Below are 13490 nucleotides of genomic sequence, written 5' to 3'. Positions count from 1 at the left end.
GGATTATTTGGGATGAAGAAGGGATTCTTTCCAAGATGGAAGAAATTTTGAAATCCTTGAGTCTTATTCTGGATTCTCCCCAAAGCAGGTTCTGGGTCAAGGACTTGAATGCACGTAGTTTATGTGGGAGCTTCCAAAGAGTCCCAGTGAGCGTTTGGGGAAGGGGCGTGTGGATAAGCGGGTTCCTGCTCTGGGCAGCTGAGGAGGGAGCTTGGTCCTTCAAGGGATCCCTGAGACAACACACTCCAGAACTGCCTCAACTCAGGAGCCGTGAGGCCGGGAGATTCACCCAACTAGCCCTGCCTCTCGCTGGCCACAAGTCATCCTGGGGGTGACAATTCCCAGCAAGTCCCTGTTACCCAGGGTGCAGGCCGAGCCTGCCCCTACAGCCAGAGGAAGCCCTGGGGGCATAGAGATATGGGGGATGGAGGTAAGAAGTAGTCCCCTTGGGAGCTGTCCACCAAGCTGCAGGTGACACCCCGCAGGTGGGCTGTAGGGAGGCGGTGGTGTGCATACTGATGGAAGTGAGGCAGCCAATGGTTTAGCCAGGCCCCCTGGCAGCAACCCTGTTTTCCCCTCTGATTGATCCGGGATGACTGTGGAGGGGGCAGATTGCACTGGGGTCTCTGAGCTCCTGCTCCTGGGCCTCTCAGAGGAGCCTGAACAACAGCACCTGCTGTCCATACTCTTGCTGAGTATGTACTCGGTCACAGGACTTGGGGAACCTTCTCAACCTGGCCGTCGCCACTGATGCCCGGCTCCGTAAGCCCATGTGCTTCTTCTTGGCCAACCTGGCCTCTGTGGGCATTTGCTTCACCTCTACCACCATCCCCAAGATGTTGGCCCACCACGTGTCAGGACAGGGACCCCTTGTGATGGATGGCTGACCCAGATGCTCTTCTTTATCTGGTTCGCAGGCCTCGACAGCTTCCTGCTAACCACCGTGGCCTACGACCAGTCCGTGGCCATCTGTCAACGTCTGCATTCTGCCATGTCTACTCCAGAGTTCTGTGGCCTCGTGGTGCTGGCATCCTGGACCACAGCCTTCAGAAATGCCCCGACCCACACACCATGTTACAGACCTGCCTGTCATTCTGCGCCCACAACCAGGTCCCCCATTTCTTCTGTGACCTCAGCCCCCTCTTGCAGCTGGCCTGCTCCGACACCTTTCTCAACAACATGATGGTGTACGCTGTGGGCGCCCTGCCCATCATCACCGCTCTGTGGCCGCCTTGGTCTCCTACGCGCACATCTTTGTTGCTGTGCTGAGGATCCCATCCACGAGAGGCCAGAGGAAGGCCTTCTCCACCTGTGGCTCTCATCTCTGTGGTGTCTCATTGGGGTTTATGTCAGCCCCCCGCCAATGCTGAACCCTTTCATCTACAGCCTAAGCAACAAGGACATGAAGGGTGCCCTGGGGGCCCTCATCAGCAGGAAGCCAGTTTTTATTCTGCAACCACCGCATGGGATGCCTGAGGGACCCAATACAGTGCCCATCTGAACTGAACTTCCCTGCACAGTTCCATAAGATTTTGGAGACTGTAACAACATAGTTCCTTTGAAACATCTAGTCTACTTACTTCTAGTTTGTTCCACTGCTAGGAACGTGTCACGCCCATTGTTCTTTTCTAGCCAGAGTTCTTGTGTCTATTTAATTTGAGGTATTGGCTTCCTTGAACTGCCTACATCTTTGTTACTCTCTGTTACGGGTCTTCTGAAACAATTGACTTGGGCAGGAGGCAAGACCCCTATCTATACAGTTTTGGGGACAGGAAGCTGTTAGCTCCAATCTTGTGACATCTCTGACTGAAAAATGGCCAGTTCTTGTCTAAGATCATCTCTTTCTTGCAATTCCTTGCTATTGCAGCCAGAGGCCGCTGACCCGCAGGGACAGGCTAATGCTTCCAGTTACTTCTAGAAACACAGGCTCAGTGGACATGCGATATCCCTTTTGGGTTATCACAGGTGATGATATTACTGAATGTTATTCTTTGGCATGGCGAGGGTGACCAGCTTTCCAGCCTGCAATGTTTGTGCCCTTACCGCCAGCCCACTAAGCTAATGCGACCAACTTTTCGTTTTTATGATAGTAGCACCCCACTTCTAATACTAATTTCCATATTAGGAAGAATAGCTTACTTGCTGTATTAGCTTTCTGGGGATTCTGCAACAAATTACCACGAACTAGGTGGCTTAAATAATAGAAATTTAGTATTTTTCAGTCTGGAGACCAGAAGTCCAAAATCAGGTGTTGGCAGGTGGGTCCCTTCTGGAGGTTCTGAGGGAGAACCTGTGCCATGCCTCTCCCCTAGCTTCTGTTTGTTTGCTCGCCATCGTTAGTGTCCCTTGTATGCTGCTGACCTATCTTTACATGGCATCCTCCCTGTGTACACACTATATACATTTCTGTTCCTAAATGTATATCTCCAAAATCTCCCCTTTTATAAAGACACCAGTTATCTGGGATTATGGCCCCACCCTACTCCAGCATGACCTTATTTTAACTATTACATCTGCAACAATCCTATTCTCAAATAAGCTCATGTGCCAAAATACTGGGGGTTAGGACGTCAAGATATGAATTTTGGGAGAGCACACAATTCAACCCATAACGTTTGCTTAGAAAATAAGACTCTAGAGGAATATGGTTCAAATAAGACAAAAGTTTATATCTCCTTCATATAACAGAGTTCTAGGTCGGTGGCTGACTCTGATGCTTTAAAACATTCAGAGATTCAGGTACAGTATGGTTTATTTCTTGCCCAGGACATTATTATTGTCTATAAGAGTGAAGCTGTGAACTCGAGATTACAAATAAATGATCAGAGAACACAGGGGAAGCAAGCCCAATATCTTAAAGTACCATGTGGTTTTCACATTACACATTTGGTTACATGTAGTTGCAAGAGAGGCAGTGAAATGTGGTAGTGGTCTGCCACGTTGATAGGCTGTGATTCTGTTATCACACAAGAGAGGATAAATTTTTGTGGAGAGCCGGCAGTCCACATTCCTTCCTCTGGCCACCAAAGACATGAATGTATGTTTCTTTCTGCCCATAGAATCCACTTGTTTCCTGCCCCAACCCAAAGTCCCATCGAGTCCCATTAAGCTCAGATTCCTGAATCTCTGGCTGATACACAATCTTCTTCATCAGGGTGGAACGCTTCTCCCTTGGTCCAGTAGTTTGTAAATTAAAAGCCCATTGATCTGGCCCTCCCCTCACCCAATGTCCAATACAAGGCCAGCCACAACTCCACAATAACGATCCATCTCACGGGCAGGATTTATTTAAGCATTCCCTGCTCATGAAGTGGAATAAGTTCCTTGGTGTTCTGTGGGAGACTCGCTCGTCTGTGTGGTCTCTGGTTTTGCCATCTGAGATGTTCTTCCGGCCTGTGTATCCTCTGTGGCTACATTTGAAGTGAACATGGAGAAAGACACCCTTCTGGGAACTCTGCAGCCATCACTGATGGAGTCGCTGGCATCGAGAGGGAGCCTGGGTATTCAGGGCTCAAGCAGGCACAGGCTCAGCTCTTTGTTTCCAGATAATTCTCTAGAACACTATTTGCTTTGAGTCAGTAACCACACCGGAAGTTCTTTCCTAGACTTTTCACTTTCTTGTATTCAGGTCTCTCTCATCTCACAGTGGGTACCTGAGGTCATTTGACGCAAAGGTCTTGGGTGGGAAGGTGTTTTGGTCTTGGCCTGTCCATAGTGATGCTCTGCCTAGGGACACCTGGGGTGCTCATCTGGGCCTGTACCACCTGTGGGAGCCCCGCAGACATTTCCCCAACCACAGCCAATGCTGGGGCTGGACCGGCCCTTTGGTTCTTACTATGACTTCAGGACGCACCTCAGCAGCCACCATCAGGAGACTTTGCGAATGAAGGTTTATTACTCAGGAGTCCTGGAGAGTACGTGGCACACCCGGGGACCACAGGACAAGGTTGCAGGGTGGGGGAGAGAAGGAGGGAGAGAGGGTGTGTTAGGAAGCCAAGGAGACAGCTTCTGTTGAGGCTTCGGGAATGTGGAGGAATCACAGGTTGGCTGGGTGCCTGGGACGGAAACAACGGAACAGTGTATTCCCGCACTCTCAGTGGGACTCAGTGGGACTGAACAGCTTGTTGATCATAGTCATGGAATCCCATTAGTTTATAATAGGGTATCCAAGTAACCTTTACTGAAATAGATTAAAATATAACTAGCATCCTGAATACACCTATAGTGACCCCATAGCTCCCACTGCAGCAGTTTCTGGGTGCTGACTCCCCCCTAACCTTGCAGTGAGTGTATAAAAGGCACGGCCCTGCTGCACTGGGGGTTCACCCTGTGGATAGGAATCCGCCAAGCCAGTGCTGGCACTGATAAACGCCGCTTTTCCCCAAACATCTCGGTGTCCCGACTCCTTGTCCATAGTTCCCGCGGTTCCCGCAGCAGGGGAAGGAGAGAGACAGCACAGAACTCGGGTTCTGCCTTTAGTAGGGTCTGTGGGTGAGGTTTGGGTTTCGGTGGTTCACTCTTTATTGATGAATCTAAAGCATAAGAGTGGGAATTATGTTTCGGGAAGGGAAAAGTGGGGTCATTCATGTGGTCAGTTATCGTGGTTCCCCAGGGCTTTCTAAAAGTGGAACTTCACGGGTGGGGGTGGCCTAATTCCTTATCTGGTTGTATTGCTTGTAGCTGTGTCACATAGCTGGCGATATGTGTACTCAAGATGGATGAATTATTACTCATAGATACAGAAAACAGATTGATGGTTACCAGAGGTAGAGGGCATGTTGTGGGGAAAATGGGTGAAGCTGGTCAAAAGGTTCAAACTTCCAGTTATGAAACAAAAGTCCTGGGATATCATGTATACAGCACAGTGACTATAGTTAACAATACTGTATTGTTGAATGTTGCTAAGAGAATAGATCTTAAAAGGTCTCCTCAGAGGAGAAAAACTGTGACACTGTCTGGTGATGGATGTTAACTAGACTTATTATGTCATATGGCAATACAGACCGATATCGAATCGTTATGTTTTACACCTGACTCTAAGAAAAAAAAAATGAGAAGAACAATCTGAGCTATCATTTAGGCCAGGAGTCAGCAAACAGCCTGTGGGCCAAATCTGGCCCACCACTTGATTTTGTAAATAAAGTTTTATTGGGATTCAGAAAAAAAAATGGCCCTGTTTTGAAACGGGTGCCTCAGCAATCAAAAGCTAATCAGCCACTTATGCTACAGAAAGCAATGGCCTTACTGACCACTGTTTTACAGCTCAGGATCATATGGCTTCTCCAGCTCTGAGGACTCTCTGCTGTAGACATTTCTCTCTCTACTGGCCAGTTCTTGTTCCCCGCCTCCATATTTTTCTTCTAATACTTTGCAAAAATAGTGCAAGAAGCAGCCAGTCCATAAGTGATACTCTTGCTCCTTTGAATCACTTCATGCAAGCTCAAAAGCCACTTGGACTATCTTTCAAGTTCTCAATGATTATAGTTTGACCTTGGCCTTCACCTAAGGAGGATACCCAGCTTTCCAGCTTGAACTACCTGTGTCCTCACCACCCAGCCGCGAAGCTAATGCCACCTTGTCATTAGCGTAGCACCTCGCCTCTAGAAGCAATTACTGTATTTGTTAGGACAGAGGTCTGAAGTGCCAATAAAAAAGAGAGAATCCCAAAATGCAATATTTCAAACAAGATAGACATTTACTTATCTCTCTGGTTCCAGGTCAGCAGGCAGCTCTGCTCCAGTGCAGACATTTTAGGTCTGGTTTCCATCAATCCCTCAGACATTCGGGCTGTTTGCACACTGGGTCACAGGCACATCCAAATTCCAGCTTGCAAACAGAGAGGGGAAAATGAGCACGAGGGAGATGGGTCTTCTGTCTTAGAGGCTTCAGCCCAGAGGGGACACACATATAACTTGCATTCACATCCCATCGGTGAGAATTTACCTACCAACAGGGCTGAACTGTAAAGGAAGTTAGAAAACATAGCATAGCTTCAAGGTCACAATTCTGTCTGCTGCAGAAGAGCATTCTCCAAAGCAAGCTTTGTCTTCCCATGTAGACTTGGACAAATCATTTCACCCCTGAGCTTCCATTTTCTCATATGTAAAATAATGGTAGTAAGAGCAAAGGGACGTTAGAAGGGTTAAGTGAGATAATGTGGCGCATGCATGACTAGCAAGCAAGATGCCTTCAGATGTTAAGTGAATATACATATCTTACATAAATGTGTGTCAAAAGAAAACACAGCTAGTACCTCAAGCCTGTGTTAGGATGAGGCCCAAGAAGCTATCTGAGATTTTTTTAATAAAAATAATCCCACAACACATAATGCCATCTGATCATAACACAAGGGTAATCAAAACAGTATGAACAAATGTTTTAGGACTATACTCCCAACAAAGTACACCTTTTAAAAAGCAAATGGGTTGCCTTCCATCAGTTTCTCATGTCATTGATCATTTCTGCCTGGAGACGCTTTGGAGCAGGGTAGTAACATTTCTTTGGGCGCGATCCAAGCCAGGTGCTGTCTTAAAACTTTGTTTAAAACAAACCTCTTCAACACCATCTAATCTGAGGTTCCTGTGCTCAGCAAAGCCAATGAAACAACCCTCCATCTGCATATACGCTTGCTCAAAAAGCCATCTCTGAATCTGAGGCCTCTTCTGCAAATATCTGAGGATGATGGGCTCCTCCATCACCTTCTGCACTTCTTGACTGTGGCCACGGTCCGCCATGGTGGAAACTTACGAAGACCACAGTTACCCACCTGAGACTTTTTCTTTTGGTATCATTAATCTACAATTACATGAGGAGCATTATGGTTACGAGACTCCCGCCATCACCAAGTTCCCCTCACACATACCCCATTGCAGTCACTGTCTATCAGCATAGTAAGATGCTGTAGAATCACTACTTGTCTTCTCTGTGTTGCATAGCCCTCCCTGTGCCCCCCCACACACGTGATGCATGCTAATCGTAATGCCCCCTTTCTTTTCTCCTCTCCTTATCCTTCCCTTCCCACCCATCCTCCCCAGTCCCTTTCCCTTTGGTAACTGTCAGTCCATTCTTGGGTTCTGTGAGTCTGCTGCTGTTTTGCTCCTTCAGTTATTTCTTTGTTCTTATGCTGCACAGATGAGTGAAATCATTCGATACTTGTCTTTCTCCACCTGGCTTATTTCACTGAGCATAATACCCTCTAGCTCCATCCATGTTGTTGCAAATGGTAGGATTTGTTTTCTTCTTATGGCTGAATAATATTCCATTGTGTATATGTTCCACATCTTCTTTATCCATTCATCTACTTATGGACACTTAGGTTGCTCCCATTTCTTGGCTATTGTAAATAGTGCTGCAATAAACGTAGGGGTGCATATGTCTTTTCCAAACTGGGCTGCTGCATTCTTAGGGTAAATTCCTAGGAGTGGAATTCCTGGATCAAAAGGTATTTCTATTTTCAGTTTTTTGAGGAATCTCCATACTGCTTTCCACAATGGTTGAACTAATTTACCTACCCACCAACAGTGTAGGAGGGTTCCCCTTTCTCCGCACCCTCGTCAACATTTGTTGTTGTTTGTCTTTTGGATGGTGGCCATCCTAACTGGTGTGAGGTGATATCTCATTGTGGTTTTAATTTGCATTTCTCTGATGACTAGCAATGTGGAGCATCTTTTCATGTGTCTGTTAGCCATCTGAATTTCTTCTTTGGAGAACTGTCTGTTCAGTTCCTGTGACCATTTTTTGATTGGATTATTTGCTTTTTGGTGAGGTGCATGAGTTCTTTATATATTTTGGATGTCAACCCTTTATCAGATCTGTCATTTATGAGTATATTCTCCCATACTGTAGGATGCCTTTTTTTCTATTGGTGGTGTCCTTTGCTGTACAGAAGCTTTCCAGTTTGATGTAGTCCCACTTGTTCATTTTTGCTTTTGTTTCCCTTGCCCAGGGAGATATGTTCATGAAGAAGTCACTCATGTTTATGTCCAATTTTTTGCCAGTGTTTTTTTCTAAGAGTTGTATGGTTTAATGGCTTACATTCAGGTCTTTTATCCATTTCAAATTTACTTTTGTGTATGGGTTTAGACAATGATCCAATTTCATTCTCTTACATGTAGCTGTACAGTTTTGCCAACACCAGCTGTTGAAGAGGCTGTCATTTCCCCGTTGTGTGTCCATAGCTCCTTTATGGTATATTAGTTGACCACGTATGTTTGGGTTAATATCTAGACCTATTGGGTTCCACTGCTCTGTGGGTCTGTTTTTCTGCCAGTACCAAATTGTCTTGATTACGGTGGCTTTGTAGTAGATCTTGAAGTTGGGAAGCCAGATCCTTCCTGCTTTATTCTTCCTTCTCAGGATTGCTTTGGCTATTCGGGGTCTCTTGTGGTTCCATATGAATTTTATGTTCCAGTTCGCCGAAGAATGCTGTTGGTATTTTGATAGGGATTGCATTGAATCTATAGATTGCTTCAGGCAGGATGGCCATTTTGACACTATTAATTCTTCCTGGACAAGAGCATATGATGAGTTTCCATTTGTCAGTGCCCTCTTTAATTTCTCTTAAGAGTGTCTTGTAGTTTTCAGGGTATAGTAGGTCTTTCACTTCCTTAGTTAGGTTTATTCCTAGGTATTTTATTCTTGTTGACGCAATTGTGATGGAATTATTTTCCTGATTTCTCTTTCTGCTAGTTCATCATTAGTGTCTAGGAAAGCAACAGATTTCTGTGTATTAATTTTGTATCCTGCAACTATGCTGAATTCAGATATTAGTTGTAGTGGATTTGGTGTGGGGTCTTCAGGGTTTTTTATGTAAAATCTCGTGTCATCTGCAAATAGTGACAGTTTGATTTGTTTTTTACCTATCTGGATGCCTTGTATTTCTTTGTTTTGTCTGATTGCCGTGGCTAGGACCTCCAGTACTATGTTGAATCACAGTGGGGAGAGTGGGCATCCCTGTCTTGTTCCCGATCTCAGAGGAAAAGCTTTCAGCTTCTTGCTGTTAAGTATGATGTTGGCTGTGGGCTTGTCATATATGGCCTTTATTATGTTGAGGTACTTGCCCTCTATACCCATTTTGTTGAGAGTTTTTATCATGAATGGATGTTGAATTTTGTCAAATGTTTTTTCAGCATCTGTGGACGTGATCATGTGGTTTTTGTCCTCCTTTTTGTTCATGTGCTGGATGATGTTGATGGATTATCGAATGTTTTACCATCCTTGCATCACTGAGATGAATCCCACTTGGTCATGGTATATGATCCTCTTGATGTATTTTTGAATTTGGTGTGCTAATAGTTTGTTGAGTATTTTTTTTTTTTTGCTCAGAACCACTTTTATTTTTGTCTTTTCAATGTACCAATTGTTTTTCCCACTATACCTGCTGCACACACATTAATATATGTGCATATATGCATAAAGATAGATTTTTCCTTTAGAGAACACGCAAAATACAAAAAAAATGTCATTGCAAATCTGAACTGTTATCATCTGTTGCGTATAAAATGTGTGTTCACCTGCTTTTTTTTTCACAAGGCTCCCCTGATCTCAATGAAGTGGCCAGTTGGAGTTTGTCTCCTCTTGTCTGTGGTCCACTGATTTCAGCCTGTACGTACTGATTCTAGACTCTCCATGTGGTGCACAAACAGCTCAGGTTAAATTAACTTGAGGACAGTGTTTTAAAATGCAGAATTACTCACACATTTTTATGCCTGTTATTAAGCATTGTTTCCAGAAGATCAATCTTTTAATTACAGTGAGCTTCCCTACTGGTGCTCTCAGTAACAGGAAGTGTATTGTGTGAGCTGACTGGAAAAATAAATAGAAGGGAAAACATTGTTTATAGCACATTGCCTTTGTAAAAGTAACATCTCCAGGGTATTGAATAGAGTCTGGTCTTCACCAGCCTATCTAAGGTTGGTCCTATAATCTCCATGGAAAACTTACCTTCATGAGTTCATGCTTTATAGGAAGAACTTATAATAGATACATGCTAATACTTATTGTGTATGTCCTGTGCAATGGGAATTTTGCTAGTCATGTTAAATTATATTCTATGAGGTGGGCTCTGTTATCCTTCCCTATTTTAGAAGTGAAGAAACTAAGGCTATTCAACAGTTAATCTGTGGCCTTATAACAGTAAGTGGAGCACTATGTTCAATTTAGCTGTATCTTACCACAAAGGTAATGGTATTAACTCTGATGCTCTTCCTTCCTTCCTTCCTTCCTCCCTCCCTCCCTCTACAATTACATGAAGAACATTATATTTACTAGGCTCCCCCTTCACCAAGTCCCCCCCGACAAACCCCATTACAGTCACTGTCCATCAGCGTTGTAAGATGTTGTAGAATCACTACTTGTCTTCTCTGTGCTGCACAGCCCTCCCCAAGCCCCCCCCCACTATACATGCTAATGATAATGCCCCCTTCTTTTTCCCCCTTTTCCCTCCTTTCCCACCCATCCTCCCCAGTCCATTTTCCTTTGGTAACTGTTGGTCCATTTTTGGGTTCTGTGATTCTGCTGCTTTCTTGTTCCTTCAGTTTTTCTTTGTTCTTATACTCCATATATGAGTGAAATCATTTGGTACTTGTAGAGTCACTCCAGGTCGTCTCCGTGTTGTACCGCCCTCCCCCCCCCCTTCATTATGTGTGCTGATCCCGATGCCGCTCATTCCCCTTCTCTCTCCCCACCCACACTGCCTCGTCCCTTTCCCTTTGGTAACTGTCAGTCCATTCTTGGGTTCTGTGAATCCGTTGTTGTTTTGTTCCTTTCGTATCCATTCATCTATTGATGGACACTTAGGTAGCTTCCATTTCTTGGGTATTTTAAATAACTCACGTGTTATTAAGTCACTTAATTTTCAAGTGACTGGAGATTTCCTAGATATCTTTCTAAAGGAACAAAACAGCAGCAGACTCAAAGAACCCAAGCATGGACTGACAGTTAGCAAACGGAGAGAGAGACTGGGGAGGTGGGTGGGAAGGGAGGGATAAGGGGGAAAAGGGGCATTACGATTAGCACACATAAGGTAGCGGGGGGACACGAGAAAGGCAGTAAATACAGAGAAGACAAGTAATGACTCTAGCATCTTACTACGCTGATGGACAGTGACTGTAATGGGGTGTGTGGGGAGACTTGATAATGGGAGGAATCTAGTAACCACATTGTTGCTCATGTGACTGTGTTTTAACGACACCACAATAAATAAATAAATTAATTAATTAAAATAACACGTTGGACATGTCATGAAAAATTAGAAAGTACATGGAACAAAATGATAGTCCCGGCCCCGACTGACGGCACTGCAGGCCAATGAGGGAGCGGTTCCGCGGGGCAGGTACCCATTGGGCGCGCGCGCAGAAACCTGTATCTTCGGCGGCTGGGGAACAGCTGCAGGCGACGCAGCCGCCGTTTTGAAGAGTCATTAGGTTCGCGAGCGCCGCCAGGAGGAGCGGCTCCCACGGCTCAGTCCGTGCTCCGGTCCGCTGTCCATGTCCGGGCGCCTCCGTGCCGCGTCCCGCCCGCGCAGCGAGCCCGGCGGAGCCCTGATGGTGGACCGGCGCTGTGCTCGGCTGCGCCTTCCTCCCGGCGCGCAGGCACCGGCGGCACCGGCGATCGGCCCGGACTTGGAGCCGCCGCCCCGGCCGGACCTGCGCTCGTCCAGCGCTGCCTCCTCCAGCCTTGCACCGTCGGACCTGCTGCGGAGCGTCCAGAGCGGGCCCCGCTTCAGGGGTGAAGGCGACACCGACGGCTCTGTGGGCCGGAAGGTACGTGGCGGCGGGGCCCAGACGGGGCGCGTGGACCCCTGCCTCCGCCTGCGGGCGCGGCGGACCGGCCAGGGGGCGGCCGTGCGAGGGGCTCGGCGGGTCGCGCGGGGCCGGGGGCGGCCGACGCGGGTGGGGGACTCCCGGGGCCCAGCCTGGAGTCACGACGCCGACCTGCCACTGCCTCCCGGTCCAGGTCGGCAGGCGGAGGTGCCGTGCCGGGCCGCGCAGACGGGGAGGCCGGCGGGCGTCTTGCCCTGTGCGCCGTTTTCCGTCGGCGGCCTCGGGGGCGAGGGCCGGTTGAGCCGAGGGTGGGTGGGACCCGCGGAGGGGCGGCGGGGGAGAGGCCGCCGGAGGCAGCTCCTCCAGGAGTAACAGCTGTTTCCTGAGGCTCCTGTCGTCCCTGTCATTTGGGATTACCGGTGCCGTTTCCTTGCTGGTCATTGGTCTGTTCAGGTTTTCTGTTTCTTCCTAGGTCACCCTGGGAAGGTTGCATTTTCCTAGAAAGTTGAGCATTTCTTCTAGGTTGTCCTTTTTGTTACCAAATAATTTTTCATAGTATTCTCTAATCTTCTTATTTCCGTGGTGTCAGTAGTGATTTTTCCTTTCTCATTTCTGATTCTGTTCATGTCCGTAGACTCTTTTTTTCTTGATAAATCTGGCTAGGAGTTTATCTATTTTGTTTATTTTCTCGAAGAACCAGCTCCTGCTTTCATTGATTCTGTTGATTTTTTCTTCTCAATTTTATTTATTTTTGCTCTAATCATTATTATGCCCCTCCTTCTCCTGACTTTGGGCCTAATTTGTTCTTCTTTTTCTAATTTAGTTAAATGTGAGTTTAGACTGTTCATATGGGATTGTTGTTCTTCCTTGAGGTAGGCCTGTGGTGCAATATGCTTCCTTCTTACCACCGCCTTCACTGAGTCCCACAGATTTTGCGTTGTTGAATTATTGTTGTTATTTGTTTCCATATATTGCTTAATCTCTGTTTTTATTTGGTTATTGATCTACTGGTTATTTAGGAGCATGTTGTTAAGCCTCCATGTGATTGTAGGCCATTTCGTTGTATTTGTGTAATTAATTTCTAGTTTCATACCCTGTGGTCTGAGAAGCTGGTTGGTACAATTTCAATCTTTTCGAATTTTCTGAGGCTCTTTTTGTGGCCTAGTATATGATCTATTCTTGAAAATCTTCCATGTGCACTTGAGAAGAATGTGTATCCTGCTGCTTTTGAGTGGAGAGTTCTGTAGATGTGTAAAGTCCATCTGTTGTAATGTGTTGTTCACTGCCTCTGTGTCCTTATTTTCTGTCTGGTTGATCTGTTCTTTGGAGTGAGTGGAGTGTTGAAGTCTTCTAAAATGAATGCATTGCATTCTATTTCCCCTTTCAATTCTGTTAGTATTTGTCTCACATATGTAGGTGCTCCTGTGTTGGGTGCATAGATGTTTATAATGGTTATATCCTCTTGTTGGATTGACCCCTTTATCATTATGTAATGTCCGTCCTTGTCGCTTGTGACTTTCTTTGTTTTAAAGTCTATTTTGTTCAATACAAGTACTGCAACACGTGCTTTTTTCTCCCTATTAGTTGCATGAAATACCTTTTCCATCCCTTCACTCTTTGTCTGTGTTTGTCTTTGGGTTTGAAGCAAGTCTCTTGTAGACAGTATATACGTGGGTCTTGTTTTTTTATCCATTCAGTGACTCTGTGTGTGTTGATTGGTGCTTTCAG

The 13490-nt window shown here is 46.0% G+C and overlaps 1 pseudogene; it reads left to right on the top strand.

The window, feature by feature from the left end:
- Positions 1 to 9542, top strand: part of LOC140845419 (uncharacterized) — a 40070-nt pseudogene extending 30528 nt beyond the window's left edge.
- The last annotated feature ends 3948 nt before the right edge of the window (positions 9543 to 13490 follow it).

This window comes from Manis javanica, chromosome 13 (genome assembly GCF_040802235.1).
Source record: "Manis javanica isolate MJ-LG chromosome 13, MJ_LKY, whole genome shotgun sequence".
Taxonomy (NCBI): domain Eukaryota; kingdom Metazoa; phylum Chordata; class Mammalia; order Pholidota; family Manidae; genus Manis; species Manis javanica.
Note: the sequence above shows the minus strand (reverse complement) of the source record. Positions and strands in the feature narration are given on the sequence as shown.